The sequence below is a fragment of the Canis lupus genome, chromosome 4, assembly GCF_003254725.2.
Source record: "Canis lupus dingo isolate Sandy chromosome 4, ASM325472v2, whole genome shotgun sequence".
Classification (NCBI taxonomy): domain Eukaryota; kingdom Metazoa; phylum Chordata; class Mammalia; order Carnivora; family Canidae; genus Canis; species Canis lupus.
In genome coordinates, this window is record NC_064246.1 from 36,917,479 (window position 1) to 36,943,461 (window position 25,983).

Genomic DNA, 25,983 nt, shown 5'->3' on the forward strand with positions numbered 1-25,983 from the left:
CACACATAGGCCTTTAGTGGACAGGTCTTCGTTTCTCTTCGGGGTAGGATTGCAAGAGCATATGGTAAACTTGTGTTTAACTTGACTGGAGGGATCCCTGGGTGGCGCAGCGGTTTGGCGCCTGCCTTTGGCCCGGGGCGTGATCCTGGAGACCCGGGATCGAATCCCACATCGGGCTCCCGGTGCATGGAGCCTGCTTCTCCCTCTGCCTGTGTCTCTGCCTCTCTGTCTCTCTCTGTGTGACTATCATGAATAAACAAATAAAATCTTTAAAAAAAAAAAAAAAAAAAAAAAAAAACTTGACTGGAAATTCTTTATGTACCATATAGAGTCACACAGAACATGTCACTTAATTCTCTCAACAACTTCATGAGGTAGGTACTACCATTATTCACATAATAATGAGGTTCAGAGAGGTGAAGTAACTTGCCCAAGGTCCCATCTCTACGAGTGGCAGAGCTAGCAGCCTGGCCCAGGATGTGTGTCCTAAGGCCCTGGATGTGCTGCTTCTCACAGCATTCCTGGGTTTAGCCGTGGGTGAGGCTTGGGTTAGGGGGCAGAACTCTGACCTAGCAGTGTGCCCCATACAAGTCCCTTAGACTCTGGCACATCCCTGTCTGCAAAGAGCACCCACAATTGTATCACTAAGAAGCTCTGTGTCTTGAAGAAAATAAATTGGAGCAGACATTTGGTGTCCCCTACAACTTTAGCTTTGTGATCATTACCATGCTGTCTGACCTCAGGACCAAGTTTGGTGGAAGAGGAAAGAATACTCCCACTACCTGTTGAGGCTTTCACCACACAACCAAGTCACACTGCATGCATTCAATGCCTAGTCATTCATCCCCCTCTGCTATAGACTATTTGTGGCCCTCCCTCATTCATATGTTGAAATCCTAATCCCCAATGGTATTAGGAGATGGGCCTTTGGAAGGTGACTAGGTCATTAGTGTGAAGCCCTCATGGATGGGATTGATTAGTGCCTTCATAAAAGAGACCCAGAGAGCCAGCTACTCCTTCTGCCATGTGAGGACACAGGGAGAAGACGGCCATCTATGAACCAGGTAGTAGGCCCTCACGGAACACTGACTCTGCCAGTGCCTTCGTCTTGGACTTTTCAGCCTCCAGAACTGTGAGATATATTTCTGTTTATAAACCATGCCATCTGTGGTATTTTTTGTTATAGCATCCTGAATGGACTGAGACACCTTCTGTCTTGTGGATGGACTTTTCCAGTGAGGAAACCCATGCCCAAATATCCAGAATGCAGGAATCAGAGAGCAGCAGCCTTCACCACCTTGGCCACTTAAGGACTGGGGACATCGATGAGGAGGGTGAGATTGGGGGAAGAAGGAAGCTCTTACTAACCCCACCACCACCTGTCTTTTGGCAAGGCTGTCAATGTGGGGGCACCTGGACAGGTCTTCCTGTCATCTGATCCCATTTGTCCCACTGCAGAACAAGATTTCTCTGAAGTTGGCCTGGACGTAATATATCCCCTTGTTTAGTGATTTAGAAGATGGTTATCAGGAAGGTCTGGGGCCAGGTTGGGGAGAAGCCTCCCTCTTGTCCTGCCCACCAGCTCCTTCACAGGGAATCCCTACTTGTCTCTCACTTGAGCCCTTGGCCCTCAGAGGTCTGCTCCAGATCAGTGGCTCCTGGACAGGGTAAGGGTCCCTATCAAACAGAAAGAGATGAAGAGATGCGGTCTGCCCCTGGCAGGGCATAACTGGTTATTAAAACAAGAGCTTGAAAGGGAAAAGTGCTGATGTGAGTGTTACCTCACTGAGGAAAGCTGTAAGGCATGGTGGTGGGAATGAATAATGGCTCTGGTCCCTCCCCAGACTCACAGCCCAACTCCTGTCACCGCCCCACCTCATATCTGCCTGTGTTCCTTCCCCTCTCCCTCTGCACTCAACTCCAGTCTTCTCTCCCTTGGCCGGCAGGTTCCTCAGTTTCCCCACCAACTCCACGCTCCCCACACTGGCCAATGCGGAGAGGAGAGGCCTGAAGGAAGTGAACATTCTGAGGACAAAGAGGAGGTAGTGAAACCACAATAGGAAAAAGAACCCAGGGTGCTGCCTGGATCCTAGTGTCTGATCCTAGTCTGATCCTTCCTCAAGTGCCTCCACTTTCAGGCTAGGCAACCTTCTCACTCACATGGGCCTTCCTGTCACATTTAGACTGGCACTGCCAGGACAGCTTCAGAGGCAAGACTACCCAGACTGAGTAAGCCCAAGCTTTTTTTTTTTTTTTTTAAGCCCAAGCTTTTATTGGGCGTGATAGCAAGGGACAGCCCATGCCATGTGGACATGGCCATCAGGGACAGCCCTGGGCCTGCACAGCCAGCCAGTCCTCCTGGCCTGTCTGTGGAGCAGCGATGCTGTTATTCCATCCCACCGAGCCAATGTGACAGCGGCCATCCATCACCCAGTCCCATCTAGCACATGTGAACCGGGATGCATGTCCACTCCGCTCACTGCCTGCAGATCAGGGAATGGTGAGAAGACAGAAGGGAGAAGCGAGCTAAGCGCAGTGAGGGATCCGAGGAGGAAGACATGACTTCCTGACAGGAGTTATGGGAGTGGTGTTAGGAAGGCAGTAGCATTTGAGAAAGGCCTTGAAGGTGGCACAGGGTATCAGCAGGTGAGATGACGGGAGCAGCAGGTACAAAATCAGGGAAGCAGCAAAGAAAATAAAGTGCTCAGTGACTGGACACTTGCTGACTCCTCCCCAGCTTCCATCTCTCCTATTGTTCCAAACCACTTCTTTGGGGATCCGCTTACTATTCTACATTCAGCTGTGTGTGTTGGGTAGAAATGACTCCCCCATGAGCTCCAGAAGTGGGCCCCGATTGGCTTAAACCAACTGTGTTTCCTGTCCTGGATTTGGTGATTGGTTTGGGAGAGGCATGGGAGCCAGTCAATGAATGATGTGGGGGTTGGGCTGCTACACTCATTTGGTTACCAAGACAAGGAAAGTATGGAGTTGCTGGGGGGCTGCCCTGAGGAAGCCAACGATGTAGCCAATGCCACAGAAGGCAGAGCAGAGAAACGGAGAGAGTAGTTGCAGAGTGACGCTTTAAGCCAGTGAATCAAGCTGTGCCCAAAGTCAGCCATACCTTTGGGCTTTTCAGTTACAAGAGTCAATAACATCCATTTGCTGTTTAAATCTGTTTGAGTTGAATTTTCTGTCATACTGCAACCAAAAGATGCTTAGCTGAGAATCCAGTTTGGCTGGAGTGTAGGAGACATGAGAAGAGAGGCACGAAGATAGGACTGGCAAGATGGAGCAGCAACATTTTACCAGGGGCTTGAATGACAGGTTGGGGAACTATTTATTTCCTCAGGCACTGGGGAACCATGGAAGGTTTTTTAGCAGAGGCATGACTGGATGGCACTGGCTTCCTAGAATCCTAAAATACCATCTGAATTGGGCCTCACCAGTCCTTACTCCCTACCTCCCCAGCTCCCTCCAGAAGTTAAGCAGCAGAATCAGGTTAGTAAGAAGGCATAATCTGTTCACCTTCCATGGGCATGCAGGGCCACCTCACCTGAAGCAAGCTCTGGGAACATCAGTGGAAGTCTATGGGGCAGGAGCCCATGGCGACGGGGACCACCTGAGAGAGCTAGCAGAGGTAGGCAGCGCAGCAGCCCCAAGAGGGGGCCTCCGACCATGTGAGCTGGCCGCGGTGCGGAAAGCTCACGCCACCTGAGGAGCAACTATCAGTGGTGCTAGAAGAGCGCCCACAACCAGCTACACAGCCCAACCATGGTGACTTGGAGGGCTCAGAGCATCAAAGAACCAGGGTGGGGGAGCAGACTCCATAACCCTGCCTCCCCATGCTAATCCCCGTCCCCTAATACCTTCTGCATGAGACAGATAACCTGGCCCAGACCCAAGCAGGCCTGTTTCCTGATGGTAACCTTGTCCCCACCATAGGTATCAGCCCATCCTCTGGTGCCCAAGCTCTCCAGGGTTGTGGGTTCCTGAAGGGCTTGCAAGACAGCCTTCATTCAGTCAGCCTCTGCTGGGGACCCTGCAAGAGGCAGCCAAGCAGAGATGGGCCCTGGGCAGGCAGCCGGAGAGAGAGGCTGCATGCCAACAGCATTAACTGGAGGGCCTGGCAGGAGCTTCCAGTCCTCACTGGCTCATGGGCACTGCCAAGCAAGGTACCTATGCTAGAAGACAGTACACAGAGAGAGGGGGTGTGGCTACTCTATGATGACAGGTGAGATGGAAGGGGCAAGATAGAGCACAGGTCAACACTGCGAAGGTGGAAATTGGAGAGCGGGGATAGGGAACAGCAATGGGGGATGAGGGGCTGGGGAGGAAGTAAAGTTTCTGAACAGATGGGGATTGGAGAGTGAGGAGTTACTGTCATCAGGGACAAATATAGCACCCCCACACACATACACACACCTACAGAGACAGGACTACTAGGTTGTTAGGTCTGGCCCAGGCATTTGGCTCTGGCAGGACTTCCTCTCTGACATCATCCTCACAGGGTGGAGGCCTCCCAACATTCTAATTTTGCCTAAGAACCACTCTGACTCTGCCATCCATGAACGTATCTAAACCTTTCTGGAAGCAATTTATATTTTCAGCCTGTATCACCTCTAGGGGAAATGATTTTCAAAGTTTATTCCCTGCTGAGTGCAGCAGGATTTCCTGTTATTGGTTTTAAACGTACCTCTCTTGAGCTTTGGTGGGGTCCAGGAGTGGGGAGGGATTCGTTCTTCCAGGCTAGGATTTAGTGAAGGAGCCTGTGTTCCTCCTCTATACCCTCCCTTCCTGATGTTATAGATTTCTACCATGTGCCCATGTAGCTTCTCTCTATACCCTGAAGTTGTCCCAGGTGGGCTAGTCTGATTTTATCTGACAGTTCCCTTCTCATGACAACTCTCTTGATAACAATCACTCATGGCTGCACTGAACTTTAGAATTACCCATACATTGTCATCTGTGGGAGATCTCAGTCTCTCTCACACTCCTGTGAGGCAGGCCCCAGGGATCATTACTTCCATTTCACAGATATACAAACTGAGGGTAAAGGAAGGGAAATGAATTAATCAGATCACCTAAGTCTGTAATAAAACCCACGTTCCCCCAATCTTGGGTGGGTGGTTCTCCTGAGGAGGCATGACCACTAGTACGTCAGAATGTTGGATGCAGGTACCCTTTATTCATGTGTGAAGAGAAGGGAACATTTATGGTTTGTTTCAAACTCCCTTCCCAACCATGTCCAGCCTTCTATTGCCTTTCTGGGTCCCTCTTTATGAAAGAAACTTCAAATACCCTCCCCCAGACACCATGCACATTATTTTCTCCAAACTAAAACTTGCTGGCCATTCTCTGCCCAGCCCACTGCCTTTCAAGATAAGATTTTCCTAGAGCTTATCCCTCACCAGCTTGGCATTTTATTACCACCCAGGAGAGTTTAGATTTAACTGCAAACTTGGTGATTTCACTGTACACATTCTTTTCCAGATCTTTTATTTAAATGTTAAAAAAAAAAAAAGATTAGCTCCAATTCTTGGCTGAGCTCACATCTTACACTTCTCTATCCAGAACACTGTTTATTAATTCAGATCTTTTGTTTCCTTTCTTTGTCAGCTCCTTATCAATGATAAAACAGTTGCTTCAAATTACAGATGAATCCATTTTTAAGATATATTTTCACATGGGATCCACACCCCAGAACACTTAGGATAGAGTCAGAGGGCACAAACACACACACACACACACACACACACACGCACACGCACACACATCTGTTATCAAAGCATCCATTTATACTCCTGCTGGTGCCTTTATACCAATGTTCAGGTATACAAGTGTTTACTCACACACCCACTGCTTCCCTCCACACTCACTCATATACCTGCGTGTTGAGAAGGAACTTGGCATTGCCCTTGGAGAAGCCCAGTGGTTTCATATGTTTGACAGGAGGGAAGGGGATGGAGCCAGGCAGGAAAATGCCAGCACACGAGAGAAATGGATCAGAGACTCTGGAGCATCTGGAACTGTTGGGAGGGGATCAGGGAATTTCCTGAAATTTGGACTAGGGTAGTAGTTAGAGAATCCTGGATGAGGACCTCTCTCAGCCGTGGGTAAGAGGCCTAGCTAGCTGCCCAGTTGCCACACAGCAGACTGGGCAGGCAGCCTCTGTTCACACTTAGAAAACAGGCAAGCCTAGCAAGTGACCCTGAGCCCCCAGGGTCCAGGCATCCCTGCTTTCCAAGCATATAGTGAGGTCACCTTCACCTATAGGCACATATTTCCTCGGGCATATCAATACTAGGTATACAAAGCCAGCCCCTGGCCAGAGGCCCCATTTCCAGCCTCATCAAATGTTACCCCACCAAGACACCCTAAGACCACCTCTCTTCCTGGCCGTGCTGCTTGCAGCAAGTAGGGGTTGTCCACAGAGCCACGCAGGGACCCAGAGTTTCCAAATGCTTTCATGAAAGTAGCTGCCGCCTGAAATCCCAAGGGGATGATGACTCCCAGCCCAGAGAGTCATATGAAAACCAGCCATGGCCCAGAGCATGCTTATCACCTTCCTGCATTCCATGCTGCCTTGGGGCTGCCACACTGGTATGTTTTCTCCAGGCACCTGGCATGGGGTGGGTTCAGCTTACTAGCTACTCTGGCCCAGCCACAGGGGACAGACTACATGGAGGCTGTCTCCATAGGAGCCCTCGCAGTACACAGGAGGCCCCTCAGAGAACTGGGAGGGAGGTGGGAAAAACACTCACAGACTGAATTATAATCTGGGACACTGTTCTCCAGCACCTGGGGATGGCTTCCCCCTTGGGGGGCAACATGGGGGCTCAGACTCCCAAAGAGATGCAAGCAGAAGGTGAAAGGGAAGGGGGGAAGGCACATACACCACTGGATAGATATGTCTCTGAGCAAGCTGGGCCCTGATCCTTAGTGCATCTGTCCTGCTGCTTGGGAGTTCTGAAATCAGATTCCTCTTGCTCTTTTTCGCCCTCTCCTCAAATTTTTCTTTCCCTCAGAGTCCTCAGAGAAGAAGGCTCCATAGAAAGATCTTTAAATGAATGGCCCCTTCCCGGGCCCTGGGGAATATATTAGAGTTCTGAAGCGATAGCCAAAATGGTGAAAGTAAGCCAGAGAAGACAGGGAGATGTATTGGGCAGGCTGGGCCGCTAATGCCAACCATGCATCTCGGCAGGGCCGGGGAGCTGCAAGCCACTTTTCACAGGCAGACAGGCCAGGGACTGAGAGGAGGAGAGAGGACGGTGGGCCCCCATCGCAGCTCCTTCTTTGTTCTCTGCACTCTTGACAGCGTGCAATTATTTCATTTCTTCATTTGCTCACTGGCTCATTGCCCATCTCCTCCACTAGAACATCAGCTCCAGGAAGGTGCCACCATACTTCCCAGCATCTCCAAGGTCCAGCTCAGAGCCTGGTACAGAAATGGCGCTCGACAAACATTTGTTGAGGACATGAGTTAAGGAATGTATGAATGAGTGGGTAGGGTGAGTGAATGAAGTAATGAGCGAAGCCATCCATGCAGACTCCCAGCCTGCATCCAATCCTGTTGGGGAGACATGGCCAGGCTCCTAGGTTGCTCAGAGAAAGCCTCACCCCAGTCCCTGGCAATGGCCTAAAGATTCTCTTCCCTACTTGGACTTGGCCTCAGCCCCAGATATTTCTGCTATGCCCTGGGACTTAGCCAATTACCTGCACGCTCTAGGCGAGAGTGGCCACCACACATACCAGACCCACACTTGGCACTGGCTCTTCATGGCTTTAGGACTATCCTGGCCACAGCCAGGGCGCAGGCCTTGTCAGCCCTCATCTGGATCATTCTGATTCTGAACTTTGCTCTCTCAGCCATTGATCCTTCTAAAACCCACGTGTGTCCTGATTTGAAATCTTCAGCAGCTGCCCACTATCTCTGGAATGACTTGTAACTCCTTGGTGTGGCATCAGGGGCCTTGCATAATGTGGACTCAACTTCTCTTCATAGCCTCAACTTCAGCCACTGTTACCATGGCAACAGCAAGGCCAGCAGCTAACAGGTCCTCAGTTCTCACCATACATCTTGCCCTAAACCACTTGCTGTGGCACGGGCTTATTTGATGCCCTCATCCTATAGGACAGGTAAGCAATGTCCCCAGTTTATAGATAAGTGAGGTGTAACTAGAGCAGCTAAGTGATTTCCTCCAGGTTGAACAGCAATAACAGCAACAAGAATTATTATTAGAGCTAAAATGTATTGGCCGGGAACTCTACTCCTGGCACTGTCCCAAGCACTTCACAACTGTTACTCCATCTCTTCTTCAGACTAGCCCTCCCTCTGAAGTCAGATGGACAGCCGCTTTGACTTCTCCATGCCTCAGTTTCCAGATCTGTAAAATGGGGAGCATAATGACAGCATTTCCTCAAAATCTCTGTTGTGAGGCTTCAATGAGCAAATGTGTGAAAGTGCTTAAAACAGGGGATGGTGGGGGATCCCTGGGTGGCTCAGTGGTTTAGCGCCTGCCTTTGGCCCAGGGCGCGATCCTGGAGTCCTGGGATCGAGTCCCACATCGGGCTCCCTGCCTGGAGCCTGCTTCTCCCTCCTCCTATGTCTCTGCCTCTCTCTCTCTCTCTGTCTATTATAAATAAATAAATAAATAAATAAATCTTAAAAAAAAAAAAAAAACGGGATGGGGGAGGTGGGGTTCCCCAAGCAGGGGCTTTGGGAAATGCAGGCACAGCAGTAAGGTTGAATTGGTTGAGGGCAGGAGGACAGAGGAGGCTCTCTGTCAGAAGGCAGTGGCCTGCAGTCAGGCTCTAAGAAGTGGAGGGAGGCAGAGGAGCAGGAGACAGGTTCGAGGTGGCATGGCTGATGGGGAAGACCAGCTCCGGGCAATGCTGGAATCCAAGATGGTGCCCAGGGCAATGGCCCTGTGTAGCTGGAGGATGAGGGTGGTGGCCACAGCAGTGTTGTGGGGAGAGGGCCTACTTAGGGAGACAGGCCTCAATTTCAGCTCTAGCCCAACATTGGCATGTCTTTCACAAAGCATAAGGAGGGGTCAATCCAAAGTTCACCCTGCAGGGAATGGAGCCTCCAGGATGCTCCTGTGTAGGTGCTGGCATGTCACCCCTGGCATGGGGGACCTGGCCTTAGGAGCAAGAGAGAGGGGTCCTGGGGGGCTCTACACCAGCTGACTGGAGTTGCCAGCTGCAGTCCCATAAATCGTGCCCTGGCCCAGGCTGGCAGTCCATTAACATGAAAGATTTTATCGCGCTTTACAACCTCCCTGTCTTGTACGGCGACAGCAGGTAATTAAAACAATAATTGTTTTCTGATGTTGCTTCTGCTGAACGATAAAAGCTTCCAGTTATTTTCCTTTCACTGGGGTAAGGTTGGGGGAGGAGTCTTATCTGAGGGTATGGGGGGAGGGTGCAGGGCCACACAAGTTTAGGAGGTATGGAAGGGTGAGGAAGGGCTGCCTGTGTAGCCATTGTGGGGAGAGGCCAGCAGGAGCCTGATTCTCACTTGGCAAATCTCTGAGCACCTCATATCACATACACGCTAGTACAGAAGCAGATTCTTGCCACACAAGTGCCCCCTGCAGGCACATTCTTCATGCCCAGACCTTGGCTGCCCTGTGGGCTGCTCTGGGAAGGCCATCCTGTTTGAGAGCCCCTGGGAGGGGAAAAGAGGGCTGGCAGCAGCTGGGACCTCGAGGACCCCATCTGTCCAAAGCCCTTGAGAACCCCTTACAGCAGCTTCCATCCATCCAGAGAGGGAGGCACAGAGAGGTTCTAGAGTGGGAGTTATGACAAAGAGTTGGGGGGCGGGTTGGAGGCCTATAAGTACAGCTCCAATGCTAATGAACTTGTACTTCCCAGGTGCCCAGAGTCTGGCACACCAAAGGTGGCGTGCCCGGGAAGGGCTGGGTTTCCTCAAGTCACAGAGAGCTTGATTCAAGGATGATAGGATGTGCAGTATGGTGAGGTGTCTTCTGCCCCATTCTGTAGCCATCTGTCTATCCATCCAACCATCCATCCATCCCTCCATCCATCCCTCCATCCATCCATCCATCCATCCAACAAATACTGAGCTTTTATTTAGTGCCAGGCTTGTTCTAGGCATAGGGGAGATATAGCAGGGAGCAGGCCAAAGTGCCTCAAGAAGCTTGCGCACCATTGTTGGGGGTGTGGAGAGGGTAGCAAATAAACAAGTAAACAAGTCAATAAAGAAGGTCATCTCTGATGTTGCAAAGTGCTATGAAGAAGCTAAGACAGAAGAAGCTAAGCAGCCACTTGGAGCCAGGGGGCCAAAGGGAGCCTTTCTGACGAGGGGACTTTCAGTGAGGCTTGAATAACACGGAGAAGAGTGAGAAGATAGTAGGGGCTGAAGCCTCTGGGTCCCCGTACCTTCAAGGGACCCTCGGACCTCACGGTCCCCACGCCCTGTCCTGCAACACGCCCACTCCCTGCCACCTCCAGCCCCGCACCCGGGAAGCCTGTGGCGGGCACCGATAGGCGCAGGGGGATGACTGGCGTGAGCTCTGCCTGTGCTGGTGCCCGGAGCGACGGTGCCGCACCTGAGGGCTCCCCCGCCCCCGCCCCCGCCGGCCCCCAGGCCTGCAGGAGATCATCCTGATGCTTTAAAACAAATACTTCTTAATCACTAAAAATTGAAATGATTTCACGTGAAAATGTTAATGTATTCGGAATCACAGCCGCGCACCGCGTCTGACAAATTAGCACCCCGCCCGCCGCATTGTTTGTAGCTACATTTATCCTGGTGATGAGACACACGAAACAGAGCAGAGGGGTGGCGAGGGCAGCTCCCAGCTGGGGGTGCGCACGGAGAAAGAGGGAGGGGCAGCCCCAACCTCAACAGCCTCCCTGACCCACTGCCTGTGGCAGGATCACGTGTCCCCCAGCTGCCCCGGTCCCCTCGGCCTGCCCTGTGATGCCGGTTTGGACCCTGAGACCGGGCGCGGGGCAGGGCTGGTTGGCCTGGTGGCAGGCTCCACACAGACTCAGGCATTAGCAAAGCAGGAGCACCAGGAGAGGAGAAAAACAATTTCTGCAAGGATTTAATGAATCAGAAATAAGCATTAGGATATGGAGAGACTGGAACCCTTATGAATTGCTGGTGGGAACATAAATGGTGCAGTTGCTGAGGAAAACGATTTGGTGTTGCCTCAAAAAAATTAAACCTGGAATTACCATACAACCCAGCAATTCCACTCCTAGGTATCTACCGAAGAGAACTGAAAGGTAAACAAATACACGGGAGTGTTCAAAGCAGCATTATTCACCATAGCCAAGAGGTGGAAACAACCCAAATGGATGATAACAGAGAAACAAAATGTGGTCTACCCATACAATGGAGTATTATTCGGCCAAAAAAAGGAATGATGTACCTTATACATGTGACAGCACAGATGAACCTGGAAAACATTATGCTAAGTGAAAGAAGCCAGATACAAAAGGCCACATGCCGTACAGTTCCATTTACATGAAAAGTACCCGGAACAGGCAAAGGCACAGGGACTGGCAGCAGGCTGGTGTTTGCCAAGGGCTGGAGGCTGGGGGATGGGAAGTGACTGCTAATGGGGTATCCTTTGGGGTGAAGAAAATCTTTTGGAACTACGCGGAGCTGATGGTTGTAAAACATTGTTAATGTACTAAACGCCACTAAGTTGCGTACTTCAAAATGGTTAATTCTATGTTACGTGAGTTTCACTCCAAGTAAAAAATATGTGTATATATGTACTTATCTTAAGTACTTGAAAAGAGAATGAATCTCAACCTCACTGGACTTCCTTCGGCACATATTACAGGTTGGCTATTTGGTCTGGGAAGGTGGTAGGAGCAAGCAGGCGATGAGACTGGAGAATAGCGCTGAAGTGGCCTGTCCTACCTTCCCTTCCCACCCTCCTAGCTCCCTGCCCTCTCTCCACCCCTGCCTAACGATCAACTGCAGGACAGTCCAGGCCTGGGTCATTCTGGATCACAGGCTCCATTTCATGACAAGGCAGCGGAGCACATCTGTCCCAGGGCCCACACTGGGACCCAGGCCTCCTGACCCCTAGACTATGGCAGCATCTAGCCACCCCAGACCTGGGCTCTCTTGTGCCACACCCCTAGCCATCTTCCTGACCCCTGTTGGCCTCATCAGATCTGCTTCAGCAATTTTGTGCCTTTCTGGTAGACAAGGGGGCACACAGCATGAATGAACACAGAACTGTCATTATGCTTTCTCTTCATCTAATTCCACACGTCCCTGTGCCCAGACCACAGCAGACCCCTTAGTAACCAGGTTCATTCCCACCCAAGGCCACTGCACCCACGGCTGGCCCTGGCTGTCATTCAGGTCTCAGCTCACATGTCACCTCCTCCGAGACATCTGACTATCCAGTCTAACCAGCACCTGACATGCCTGTGTGAGCTCCCCCATGGTCAATGTGGCCTCTCTGCCTGCCTTCCAACTCCTGAAGAACATTCCTCATTATCTGAATTTGCTCATTTATGGTCATCTCCTCCCACTAGAATGTGAGGCAGAGACAGTTCCTGCCTTCCTCACTGCGTATTTATGGTGCAGAACACCTGGCCTGGCACACAGGAGGTGCTCCATCCATGTTCACCTAGTGACTGTTGCGCCCCCACCTTCACCTTGCCCTGTCCCCCAGTCCAGCCTCTCCATTTCCCTCCAAAGCTCACTGGGGCCCTGGGCCTTCTGCCCCACTCCTTTCCACAGATGGCATGCAGAGGGCCCGGGGCTGCCACCTGGCTCTGCAATATGACTCTGGGCGGTCACTTCACCTGAGTCCACCTGCAGGGAGCTTCTGTGAAAGTGCTTTGCAAACACCTCTCTGCAACCAAGCTGGCCCTGCCCGGCTCCCTTTGCTCAGGTGTCTCCTCTGAAGAGCCCACCAGAACCTGAGCCTTTTCTGATTCTAATTCCAGGCACCCCAACGCTACAATTTCTGAGTGTCCTCTGAGTCCTGGCATCCTGCCTTCCCCCAGACACCAGAGAAGTAACGCTGGTTCTATGCTTTCAGGCAGAGGTCCCAGGAAGCTCCAGGCCTCACCTGCACGCACCTTCCCCACCCGCAGCCTTCCCTGCAGCTGCCTCCCAGCCCTGCTCCAAAGTTGAAACTCTCCTGGCTTCCTCAGAAACTCCTCCCAAATTTTCCTTTCCTATGCCAATGGCAGCGGTCCCCAATCCCTCCTTAGGATGGGATCTGAGCTCAGGGTGCCCATGGCTGGCTCCTTATGAACAGGCCTTTCATCTCCACTTCTCCCCTCTCAGTGCATCTCAAAGTGCCAGTCCTGCCTTGCCAGGGGTCTGTGAGACATCCCCACCTGATCTGCTGTGGCCTTAAAGGAAACAGGTGAAATGCAAGGCCCCAGCCACAGGCTCTTCAAGCTGGAAGGGAGGGAAGGGGAAGGAACGTGCCCACGAAGGCCCTCAATCCTGCCAAATGCCAAGATTGTGTATGGGGTGGAGAATGCAGCCTTGCGTGCCAAGGGGGCAGCGTGGTCCCCGCTGCTCCCACCCAGGAAAATGGGTTTGGTCCCATCCATCGGATTTTTCCTGGGAAGCCAGAAATATGGATTTGTGTGTGTGTGAATTCTCTATATTTTAGAATGTCGTATCTGCCGCCTGGTGGTTGAGCGCCCTGCACATTGCCACCTTTGGGTGGGTGCCTTGCCAACAGCATCATGTTTTTCTCCTGTGCCAGGCCCTTTTCAGGTACCAATATCCAACCTCCACTGGCATAAGCCTAAAACAGGAAGTTCTTGGCTCACGGGCCAGAAAGGCTGTTGGACAGCTTATGGGACTGATATAAAGGTACAGAGACCCGAGCCTCCAGGGCTTTGGGGCCACCAGGACAACCTTCCCTTTCACCCTCTGATTTCCCTATATATTAGCTTCACTCCCCTCGAGGGGCAGACTCTCTCTGCACAATGGGGAAGCAGCTGTCACTGGCCTAGCACGCCCACCTGCATCCTCACAGCTGCCAATCCCAGAGGTAGAGAAGGCAACCTCTCCACCTTCAAGTGGGACAAGCCATGAGAAGAATCCTGACCAGTCATGCCGCCCCTCGGAACCAATCACAGCACCCAGGACTTTGCCCGGGACTGGCAGTCCCAATAGGACGGCATGGCGATGGGGAGGAGGTCAGCTAAGGAAGGGCACAGGTGCCGTGCCTGTGAGAAATGTGTTTAATACTCAAAAGTACAGGCACCAGGGAGGCTACATCTCATGAGATGGGGTCAACCTGCCAGAAAGCCCAGTTCCCAAAGGGCAAGAAACTTCTCAAGGACAATGAGTAAGGGTGGGGCTGAGAGTAGAGTCCAAGTCAGCTCTGGAGCTCCAGTCTTTGCCCTTCACCACAGAGCCTTACCGAGGCCACCTGCCTCCCATCCCTGGTCTCCTTGGGAGGCCTCAATAGGGCCGGTTTCAACACCAACCCCCACCCCCACCCCCCGCAACCCCATAGGGAGCTCACTGCCTGCTAAGACTACCTGTGTCACCACCTGTTAGGAAGGTCTTTCTCAGCCTCTTGCATCTTCCCTCTGCTGGTCCCAACCCTACCTTCTGGGGCTACACAGAATCCATTACACGGAGGGGAAAATCCATTTTCCCCTCCTGCCTTCAGTGCCTTAAATTAACTAGCACAACCCCATCAGCACCCACACCTCTGAGGACTTCTCCCTTAGGACATGACTTAAGTCTGTTGCTTGGGACACCCGGATGGCTCGACGGTTGAGCATCTGCCTTCGGCTCAGGGCGTGATCCCGGGTCGGGGATCAAGTCCCACATCAGACTCCTCACATGGAGCCTGCTTCTCCCTCTGCCTGTGTCTCTGCCTCTCTCTCTGTCATGAATAAATAAGTAAAATCTTAAAAAAAAAAAAAAAGTCTGTTGCTCACTCACTGGCCAGAGGCAGTTTCTGTTGCTTATGGCCAGAGTGCCCAGACTGATGGCCATGCTCTGGATAGGGCCTGGCACGTAGAGTTCCCACTTGGAGGCCACAGTACTGTGGAGCCTTCTTGCTCTTTTGGCTTCTCTCCCATCCATTACACAGCTCCCAGTCCATTTTCTCTTTCTGACATCACTTCCCCTGGCTCAAAAGCTCCTGAATCACGTTTGCCTCTTTCCTGGCCCTTGCACCCCACATGTAACAGCCAGAGGCTCCTCCTTTCAAATGGCTCCCACATCTGTCTCTTTTACTCCATCCCTGCTGCTTGCTCCCTGGGAAGGGGGACCTCATCATTTCTTGCCTGGATGACCACCACAGCCTCCTGACTGGTCTCCTTGCCTCCAGCCTCTCCCTGCTCCCATCTATCCTCCATGCGCTGCCAGATTAATCTTCCTTAAACACCACTCACCTCCTGTCACCCCCGAGCTCAACAATGTAGCCAGCCTATTGCTTGCTGGTCTCCCACAGGCACTGTCTGCTCCAGCTGGGCTCCCGTGTACACATACTGGCACAGGGGAATGCCTGTGTCCTCCCCCATTCCTTTACTGTCTGGCCCAATCCCACCACATGCCAAGGTCCCAAGTGAAGTCCCTTCCTTCTGGCCTCAGGGCCCCTGGAACTCAGGGGCAGAAGATGGGGGGAGCCAGGAACAAGCCCTGCAGCCACAGTCCATCCAGTCTGCAGGCCAGCAGTAGGTTACCCCTGTCAGGCCCATCTAGGCTCTCAAATGTCACTGTGGCCCGTCACCTCTCTGCTCTGCTCATCCTTAGGCCTCCAGGCCATCATCAAGCCTACCTGTCCAAGTCACTGGGGGATGAGTCATCCTTCACTGCGGCAACCTTCCTTCTCAAACCCTTCCCCGAAAGCGTGTACCCCAGAATAAGCACCTTCCCACGATTCTAGACCTGTGGGGTCTTGCGCCTGAGGCTCTCTGCCAGCACTGGCAACCAGGGACCTGGTGCTCCCCTCCCCCCACATTCAGGGGTGTGGTCATAGAGGATGCCCAAAGTGGGCCTGCGTACTGCCCTCCACATAGGACAGGCTGCAACCCCCACCTACGGAGCACTCACTGAGGGCCTGGCTTGGGGCTACATTGTTCCACGAATACCTCATTTACTCTTTGCAGCCTTATGAGGCAGGAACCTTTCATTATGTATATTTTCTGGATGAGGAAACTCAGGCACAGAGAGCCGAAGAAGTCACCTACCTAAGGTCACCTAGTTTAAGATTCAAGGCCACACCGTCACTTGCAGAACCCTAGCTCTTTTAGCACTAGAGCCTCAGTAACCCTCACGCTCAGCCACCAAAGAGCCAGCCTGGTGTCCAGTAGGAGCAGCAGCCCCTTGAAGCCTGGGGAGATCAATGGGTCCTACAGGCAGAGGCCCAAAGAGCCTATGTCACTCCCTTCCTTGGGGTGACCAGGGAATAGCAGTGCCAGTGAACTAGAGCCAGTTCACCTTTGCTAAAGAGAGCACATCACTGGGGCGCATGGATGGCTCAATCAGTGAAGCGTTCAACTCTTGATTTTGGCTCAAGTCATGATCTCAGGTTCTTGGGATCCAGCCCCAAGTCAGGCTCCCCACTCAGTGGGGAGTCTGCTTCTCTCCTTCTCCCTGTCTGCTCCTCCCCTGCTCACGAGCACACACATGCTCTCTCTCTAAAATAAATAAATCTAAAAAAAGAGAGAGAGAGAGAGAGAGAGAGCCATCATTAAAATTTCTAGAATTTTGCAAGCCAGTTGACATCACATTGATATCTTAAAATAGGCCATAGTGGGAGTATTTACACCCTGGAAATTGGCAAATCAGCCCCCACCCCCACCCCGCCAGCTATCCCAGAGTGCCAAGTGTTAAACATTTAGCAGCATATAACTGCTGGGGAGGGAATGCTGACCATCCTCAGAATGGCATCCTGGCTTTTGGGTGGTGGGCTTCAGGAGATTCACACCAAGACAGGCCCCCCAGTCGAGCCCAGGGATCTCAAAGGAAAGGGGTCTTGAGAGGAATGGGTCTCAAAAATGGACCTCTGGCTGTGTGATCCCAAAGGATCTGGAGAAAGAAGGTCTCTAGAACAGTGTCAGAGAAGCTCTGAGACACCTGGTAGGCTCAGATTCTGATCACACATGACCAACATGGAAAGATGGCCTTGATCCAAGTATAAAACCACTACCAAGAGCCATGGAGTAGAGAGGCATGCAGGGAAGGCTGAGATCAGATCCAGCTGAGGCTTGTGGGAAATGCCAAAGTCACCTGGTACAGGAAGAAGAGCATGAAAGGGCAGGCCTGCTGACTGGGGTGTTCAGTGAAGCCGGCCTTCCCACCAACCCCCCATCCCACCCATTTTGCAGCTGAGGACACTGAAGTGGAGGAACAAACTCTAGTAAGAAGGCACTGAAGATCAGGGCACTTGGGTGGTTCAGTGGTTGAATGTCTGCCTTTGGCTCAGGATTGAGTCCCACATCAGGCTCCCTGCGGGGAAGCCTCTTCTCCCTCTGCCTGTGTGTCTGCCTCTCTGTTTCTCTCATGAATAAAGTCTTCAAAAAAAAAAAAGAAAGAAAGAAAGAAAGAAAGGCAAGCAAGCAAGCACTGAAATCAAGAGAAGGCACAATCAGAGAGGCCGAGTGGTTGTTGTGAATGAGTGTGGGTCTTTTGGGCCAGACAGAACCCACCCCAGGTGCTGGCAGGGGGACCTCATGCTGACTTCTGAGGAAGTGGGAGTGGGAGCGGTTATGGGGAAGGAGATGCATGAGCTCCAGTTTAGTTTTCAGAAGAGGAGGCAAGTTGGTTTTGGTGAATGCATCAGGGTTCTTTAAGTGCAAGCAATAAAATTGATTCTCACAAATTTAAGCGAAAAAGGGAAAGTACTGGCGAGAAATTGGGTTGTTGAGAGAAGGGACAAGAGGCTTAAAAAGCAGGCCACGAAGTGAGAAAGGAAACAGGCTAGGGAAATGACTCACATTCTCATTGGGCCCTGCTGTTGAGATTAGCCTCCCCTCCCAAATCCCCATTAAGGCTGTATACAAAAAGGGAGAGATCATAGGGTCCTAATGGGACCAGGAATGGAAGCCGGACAAATCAAAAGCCAACAAATGTCCACTGAAGGGGCCACAGCCTGGTGACCCAATGCAAACCAGCATGATTCCAGTGGAGCTTTTCTGTCAGCTACAGATGACCCTGGAAAGTAGGGACACACAGAGACATTCTGCGACTCCCACAGACCCTTCCCTCCAGATCAGCTTCTCTCATTATAGAGTTACTGTTCTGGTAGATCAGGGCCAGACTGGAAACAGTGTGTCTGGATTTCAGCCTGATAAAATATCTCAGGATCTGCAAATGGAGATACATGAACTAGATAACAGCACATTTAAGGAAATGCAAAACCCGTTGAATGGCCCACATTGTTTTCTAACACCCCTGATTAAATAGCTAAGGTGGATCCAAACTCAGGTCTTTAGCTTTGAGCCTTAAGCTGTGTCCTTGGTGCTCTTCAGCATTTTTATTAAATACTTGGGTAACCTGTATTGATGGCACACTGGCTAAATCTGAGACCAATGTGCCCCTCTCCTCAGTGGACAAGCTGGACAGTGGCATAGGTGGCTTGGGCCCAAGCTAAACTGCATAACTACAACCATTGGTAGCGGGGACTGGCTCACATGGCATAGCACCTGAGTAGGCCGAGTGAGGAAGGAGCAGGACATTTGTTGGATGGCTGAGGGAAGCCATGCTCTCTCCTTCCCCCTGGACTGGGCCTGCAAGAATGTAGCCCTGGCAAGTTGTGGCAGCCACCTTGGGACTGTGAAGAGAGAGGCTATCGGAGAATGGTGCCAACACCCAAAGAGCAGAGGTGAGGCATGGATCCAGGTCACATGGGTCTTCCTAGTGAGGCATGGATCCAGGTCACATGGGTCTTCCTAGATCCAACCATGCCTGAAGCTAGCCTACTCCCAGTCTGTGGGACCCAGGAAATCTAACAAAAATCCCCTACCCCTGGACAAGCAGAGCAGGACTAACTCCATTTTGTGCTACACCTGCCATCTCATGTAAAATCCCCCACATGACCTGCCTATTGTTTAAGGCACTCCCTCACCCTAGTTTAGCTATTAAGCACATCCTTACCAGAAACCAGCACACATAGGAATGCGGGACCTCTGACCTTTAACCGCCAAGGAATGAAAACCCCTCTTTTGCCCGCCAAACCTGCGCACCAATTCTAACTAGAATAATAGGTTAGTTCAAATGGTCACTATAGGGTGAATCGTAATTCAATTGGCCACCTGCGTGTGGACCGACATAACTGTGCACCTTTCTACGTATGTTACAATCTCATTGGCCACGGACCCCTAACACTACTATGCTTCTTAGTCTCGGGGTCCAAGTCTCTGCTCGGCTGCATCGTATACTTGGGCCCAGGCTCGAGCTTGTGATTAAACCCTCATGTGATTACATCGGTGTCGGCTCCTCGGTGGTTTCTCGGATTTGCAATCTTGGGCACAACAAGTGTTTCAGTTACATGTGCCAATAAATCCCCTTTTTTTGTTTAAGTCACTTTGGATGAGGTTTCCCAATATTTGCAACAGATACATTTAGTATCCTGTGCTAGTTCATGCCAGGGCATTGTATTACAGTGGGAGGAGCTGAGGCTGACATCCAGAGGCAGGTAACAAGAGAAGGGGCTTGGAACCATGCTACATGAGGAACAGCTGAGAGGACTGGAAGTGTCTGGCCTGGAAAGAGCAGATGGGGCCAGGTAGGGGCCATCTTAACTGAAAAAGGGTGAAGCCATTCAGTGTGACCCCAGAAGGATGAGCCAGGAGCCATTTGGGGGAGCTTACTGGGAAGGATTCCTCCTCATTCTCAGAAAGTGGCTTTGAGTGGTTCCAGCCACCTGAAGATGTAAGGTCTGGGGCAAGTTTGAAAGCCAACACCCAGGGGTTTTTATATTCAAAATTCTGTGGTCTGGGCAGCCTTGCCTAGGTGGGGTCAGGAGGCAGGATACAGAGGGGACAATGAGCTTGGAGAGATGATGGGATTAGCCCAAGAGAACACAGAGAATCAAGGTCCTCTGACTTTCCTCCATAGTCTTTCATGTCCATGAGGGCACCTGACAGTAAATGCCAGTGTTCTGCTACCCATGGTGTTGGGGGCGGGGAGGGGGGGGTGTCGGTAAGGGGGTCAGGCTAAGCAGTAACAAGGTGGTTCCAGCCTTGCTACATCTCCGAGCCTCAGCGTCCTCATCTAATAAATGGGACTAACTTCACCTATCTTGTGGGTTGTCCTGAGGTTCTGATCAGATGATGCAGGCAGAGCCCAGCATGGGCCATGATTACTACCATCACTAAGTTAATTAAGAATAAACAGTGTAGCAGTCTATAGCCGCTGAAGGCTCCTCCTCGCAGAAGCAGGATGTTCTGGAATGAAAGACCGGCCTCGGAACTCCCGGCTGCAGGAAAACGTACCCTCCCGCATCCGTAAAATGGGACCGCGGGCAGCGGCGCCCTCGAAGCCCCAGCCCCCGGCCTCCGGGCGGTGCTCCGCGGCGGCGCTCTCCTCCCCGGCAGCGGGCAGCCGGGCGCTCAGCCTCAGCCGGGGACTTGTCAACAGGCTCCGAACAAAGAGCCGCTAATCCTGCGGGCGGCGGCGGGCGGGGGATCCCGGCCCTGCCCGGCCCTGCCCCGCGCCGCGCCGCCTTCACGGGCCCCGGCGGGCGAGCCGGCTCACCGCCAACCCCTGGGCCGGGCTCCCACTGGCTCGGCGCTAGGGCCCCGCGGGGCTAACGTGCCCAGGGCCGGGGCCCGCCTCTAGCTGGGGCCCCCGCCGCGGCCAGCTGCCCGCAGGCTCCCCGAACCACCGGCCGCGGAGTGAGGAGGCGTTTTGGAAGCAGGGCAGGCTTCTCCTCCCGCGGGGACGCTAAGGAGCACTCCTACCTGCCCCTGCCCGCTCCTGGCTCCTGGCATCCTTTATTGGGGAGCAGAGAGAGGGTTGGAAAGATGCGGAGGAGGGGCACAGCAGCCCCTCAACTCCATCTGTTCTCGGCCTCAGGAGGGGGAGGGTCTCCCTCCAGGTGTCCTCCCTGCGGGCTCTCTGCAGGATGTTCTGGGGTGGGGCAGTGGGCGGGTGGGGTCCCACCTGCCCTCCAGGCTGGGCGGCGGAATACAGGTCAGAGATGGGATCCAGGGTCAGAGATCCCTACCCAAGGGCCCTGCACTTGTAGCTCGGCTTGTAGCCTGGCTGTGACTGACTCCCCTCCCCAAATCTCAGCCACATATTTGCCTGGAGCTCAAGGTGACCCTGAGCCTTCCAGATGGACAGAGCTCTGACACCCAGGTGTGGGGAGGGTCCTAGCTCTGGGGGACTCACCCATGGGGCACTGGCCCTTGGTGCTCTCTTCAGGAGCCCCTCCCCCATCTAAGTGGGACCTAAAACCTGCCCCTTTGTGGCCTGCCCTGAGGATAAGCAGCTGCCACTCAGGCCTCTCCAGATTTCCGAGTCTCTCCCTCTTCCCCATCTCAAACAGGGCTGGGATGGGCTTGTCTACAACTACACCTGGAGACGGGAAGGAGGGGGTGGGGGTGGGGCAAAAGAGACAGAAAACACACCCGCCAAAACGCAAGCTTCCCCTCAGGCTCTGCCCTCCCACCTGGGCCCCCAGATGCACCCTCTTCTGCAAAGATGGTACCAAGGACTCCGCCCAAGTGAGGACAAAACAGTGCCCTCTGCCATATCCATCATGGTCAATTGCTCACATTTATTGAGTGCCTACTGTGTGCCAGGACTGTGACACACAATGACATACATTTGTCCACCTAATCCACACAACAACCCTGTGCACCAGGTCCTTTCATCACTCTATTTTACAGACAAGAAAACTGAAGTACAGGGAAAAGCTTGACGGCCAGCTTGATGGCCAGATACCCAAGGGTGGGGTACAGGGAGTGCCAAGGGCACAAAGTTTAAGGAGGCTGATTCTGCACTTGCACAACTTAATTTCTGCACCCTGAGCACCTCCCTGGCCTCACCCTAGTCCAAGTCCTGGTCCGAACCCAGACTCTGGAACTTGCTGGCTCAACCATTCCATCACCTCCTCAACGTGCCTAGGGTTCTGGCTCCGAAGGGCCAAACACTGCTGTGCCATCTGACATCAGTGCCTAGGAAGAGGGTGGGCCTCAGGCACTGGCACACTGATCTTCTGGGGGTCCTAAGAAGAACCTGGTTTTGCCATTGTGAGTGTTTACCAGCTAAAGCAGGGCCTTATTTCCTGACTCAGGTGCTGGAACTCACAATTCGCTCTGCTTCACAGCCACCTTCAGCCCTGCCACAGCTGCCACCTGGCTCCAAGCAATGCAAGCAGCTACCGCTGGGGTGGTTGGGGGCTTCGGTGGGTGCTGGTCAGGTGTAAGTGGTTTCTGGGGGAACCTGCTGCTGAGTGCACAGTTCACTCCAGGCTCCCAAGGCACCTCCCTGAGCACTAGCCTCTGCTCCAATAGAGTCATCAAGTCCAATGCTTAGTCTACAAAGAGGCAGATAGCCCAGAGAGGTTAAGTGTCTTGTCCAAGATCACAAAGCAATCAAATGACAGAGCTGGGACTAGAATTTAGTCCCATCCAGGGCCCCCACTGCTTTTGCTGCCATGTTCTGACATCAGAGCTGGTCATCAGCACATGGTTCCAGGACAAGCTGAACCCAAATCATCATCTTCGTAGAACCCCAAACAGAGTTCTTCACACACTAGAGGATTTGGTGTCTGAGTCAGCCCCAAGTCTCTCCAGGGGTGATATGTGTACAGATTGGAAGGGCAAAGAAAGGGGGGGAGGGGGGGCAGTTACTTCTCCCAAATAAAAGCATGACTCCTTTCTGGGACTCCTGCCTGGGGCTGGAGCAGCAACAAATGCTTTTTTCTCTTATTTCTGGGCTTGGGCCCCGATCACCTCAAGACTAGCTCTGTCCTAACTCATGCCTACAATGCCAGCAAAAATGCAGAAAGAGATAAACAGCCACAGCTGTCTGCTCCATGTTGAGCTCCATCCTGAGGCACTCTATTTTACCCATCATCTCATTACTATGACCTCAGGAAACAGAAACAACCCCATTAAAGATGTGGGAATGGGCTGGGGAATAAAAGTTACCTAAGGTCAGGTGGCTTAGACTGAAACCCAGGCACATTTGTCTTCAAAGCCCCTGCCCTTTCTACACTACCTGACAGGAAGAGGAGGTTAAGGCTCTCCAGAAGGTAGGAGGACCTGTCTGTCAATGCCATTCCTGTGGGAGCAGACAAGAGGAGTGAAGGGAAATTGGTCACAAGAAGCTGAGTTGCCATTTGGGTGATGATGGTTGGGGCTCAGGCACTAGACTTTCCTGGTGCTTGGCCTCAGGAACCAAAAGTCCCAATAGGTTCTGCACAGAGCAGCCCGAGTCTTGGTGTCAAATCCATTCCTGAGGATAGGGATGGGGCCCAAGAAAGAGGCTACTGGGACAGACTGTCAGGGACAGGATGGGCAATCATGGCTCCATGCCGCTCAACCCCACCTTCCAAGGGCTTGAGTCTACAGGGCTGGGGCCCAGAATGACATTATTTGCATGAGAAGACCCTCATCTGGGAACATCTATGCCTGGGACAGGTGGGGATGAGCAGGGAGGTTCCTGCTCAGTAGACCTGGGCACACAACCTGTATGAAGAACCCACAGACATGTATGATCACATGAGTTGGTTTGCCATCTGTGTGAGGGCCCAAGGCACAGCCAGCCCATGGTGGGGCTTTAACTTGCTCATTCCTACCTTGGACAAGAGCCATTTCCAGCCTCCCCAGAGTGAAGCAGTCTGTGTTCAGGGACAGGGATGGGGACGGCTGCCAAGGGGAGCAGAGTCAACTTCTCTGCCCTCCCTAGCCGTAGCAGCTCTCCCTACCACGCCATAGAGCCCAAACACAAGTGGAGGGAAAAAAGAGGAAAAAAATGAGCACTTGACTGATCATGACCTGGAGCACATTAGGGACCAAGAACAGGGTCACAGTGCTGCAGACAGAGGCAATACTCATAGGAAGCACCGGCACGAGCGAATAGGTAGACATCTCAGGCCAGAAGCCTCTGGCAGTTGCCCAGGCCCCATATGCCTCTCCAGGGCTGAGGAATCTGTCCTGTAGGCCACTCAAAGCTCATGTGCCATGGTCCCTACATGGGCCCTGGGAGGAGTTGGGGAGGCCTCTTGGAGGGAGCAGGATTGAAGCTGGGAGCTGAGATAAACACAACAGTTGAGACTGGCAGCAGCGGGGGGCTTGGCCTAGGTCTGGACACAGCAGAAGGTGTTGGCTACAGGGTGGGGAGTGTGGCTGGCAGGGCCAGGGGCACCAGTGTCTGCAAGGCAAGGGAGCTATGGTGCAGAAGCCAGAGCTCGTCTGGGGGTGTGGATGCCCAGCCCACCAGCAGTTAAAGCCAAGTCCCAGTGGAACAGCCTACTCGTGCGTGGTTATGCAGGTGTTTCCCTAAGTGTCCCCAGGCTCAGGGTTGGACTCTACCTTTAGGCACTGGGGAGCCACAGGCTTTCTAGGGAGGTTCCAGCCAGGATACCAGGGACATTAATCAAAGCAGAGAAACCCCAGAGAGAGGATAAGTGGGGGTGGCCACTGCACTGGTCCAGGTGGGAAAGGTGAGGGAGAAAGGGGCTGGGGGACAGGAGTGGTGACAAAGGAAGACAGGGACATGAGCAATGTCACAAGTAGCACAGAGCTGGAGGACTCGGTGACAGATTAGACATGAAGCGTGAAGGAGAAGAGAGAGCCTGGGAGAGACTGCAGGTTTCCAGCCCCAGGCTGGAGGACTAGGGGGAGGGGGCAGGCGAGGAAGGGTGGCAGGAGAGGGCTGGCTTGGATAGAGCAGACTCAGGTGTACATGCATGTGGACAAATGTGCTCCCCGGCAGCAGCCAAACCCAACACTGTGGCCTCTGTGTGGAGAAGGGGTCCCCCCACCCCCACCCCAGGCTGGAGGCTGTTCCTGCCTTTGAGACTATGTGGCTTGACCCTGCATGTCTGGAGACCAGGGAGCACCAGGCAGGACGAAGGTATGTAACACAGGAGAGACTCCTGGCCCCTGGCTGAGGCCAAAGTTGACTGCTTGAAGGAACCTGCCAGTGGCTCGTAGTTGGGGGTTTGCTACCTGGATCAATGCCCGTCCTCAGCTCCCCCGCAACACGGAGAAAGGGAAACAGGCGGGCCAGAGGAGCAGCCCTCTCCTGGGGATACCTGGGGGGCCCTGAAGTAGAGCCCACCCCATCCCCAAGTCAAAATGAGAGCGGGCTCTTAGCCCTAGAGAATTAAGACACCCTCCTCCTAACCAGCTGCCCTAGTCTGGGGGTGAGGGGTGGACAGGGGAGTCCAGGCCCAGCTCTGAGGATGGGGGAGGGCCCTGAGGAAGAGACCACCAGGGCAGATTGCTAGGGTCAGGATGGATAATACCAAAGCTCAGTGCCCCTTAGCACCACCTTCCAGAAAAGCCAGCTCCTCATGGGCCCCTCCCCCCAGGAGTGCAGATATCTATGTGACAGGGCAACCAACAGGTGTGAGTGGCTCACCAGGGTGGGGAGACAGGGGTGTGACAGGTGAGAGTGGGGTCCCTGTGTGCAGGGACCCATAGGGGGTGAGTGTGCTAAAGGGACGGGCTTTTGTGTGAGGCGCTGACAGAGGGTGGGCTCTTGGCCTGGGGAGCAGGACACGGCAATCCCACTGCCCCTGGCGCCCCTTGTCACCCAACTGGCCGTCCCTCCTTCAGCCACTCACACACATATTTTTCACTGGCTGCTGTTGCTGAGGAGATGATGGGTGGTGTGGGAGGAGGTGTGGGAGAAGCTGGGGTCATCTCAGGGCCAGGCTGCCTGGGCATGTGTGCCCAGAGCCTCTGGCAGACAGCAGTAAGGGGCCCCAGATAAGAAGAATGGCCCCTGCCTGTCCTTCAAAGGCTCCTCCCACAGGCCTGGGAGCTGATGCCCAGAGGCAGCCTCTGCTCCAGGGTAGCTCTGCG

At 53.0% G+C, this 25,983-nt stretch overlaps 2 protein-coding genes across 3 annotated transcripts in view; one reads left to right on the plus strand and one right to left on the minus strand.

Annotated features, from left to right (window-relative positions):
• HK3 (hexokinase 3) overlaps positions 1 to 1,748 on the plus strand; it is a 52,377-nt gene extending 50,629 nt beyond the window's left edge. The window contains exon 22 of the mRNA XM_049108863.1: positions 1,187 to 1,748. The gene's annotated coding sequence lies outside the window, so the exon portion shown is untranslated. The remainder of the gene's footprint in view (positions 1 to 1,186) is intronic.
• The window catches only part of UNC5A (unc-5 netrin receptor A), a 62,241-nt gene that overhangs the window by 34,245 nt on the left and 2,013 nt on the right, over positions 1 to 25,983 (minus strand). The window lies entirely within an intron of this gene.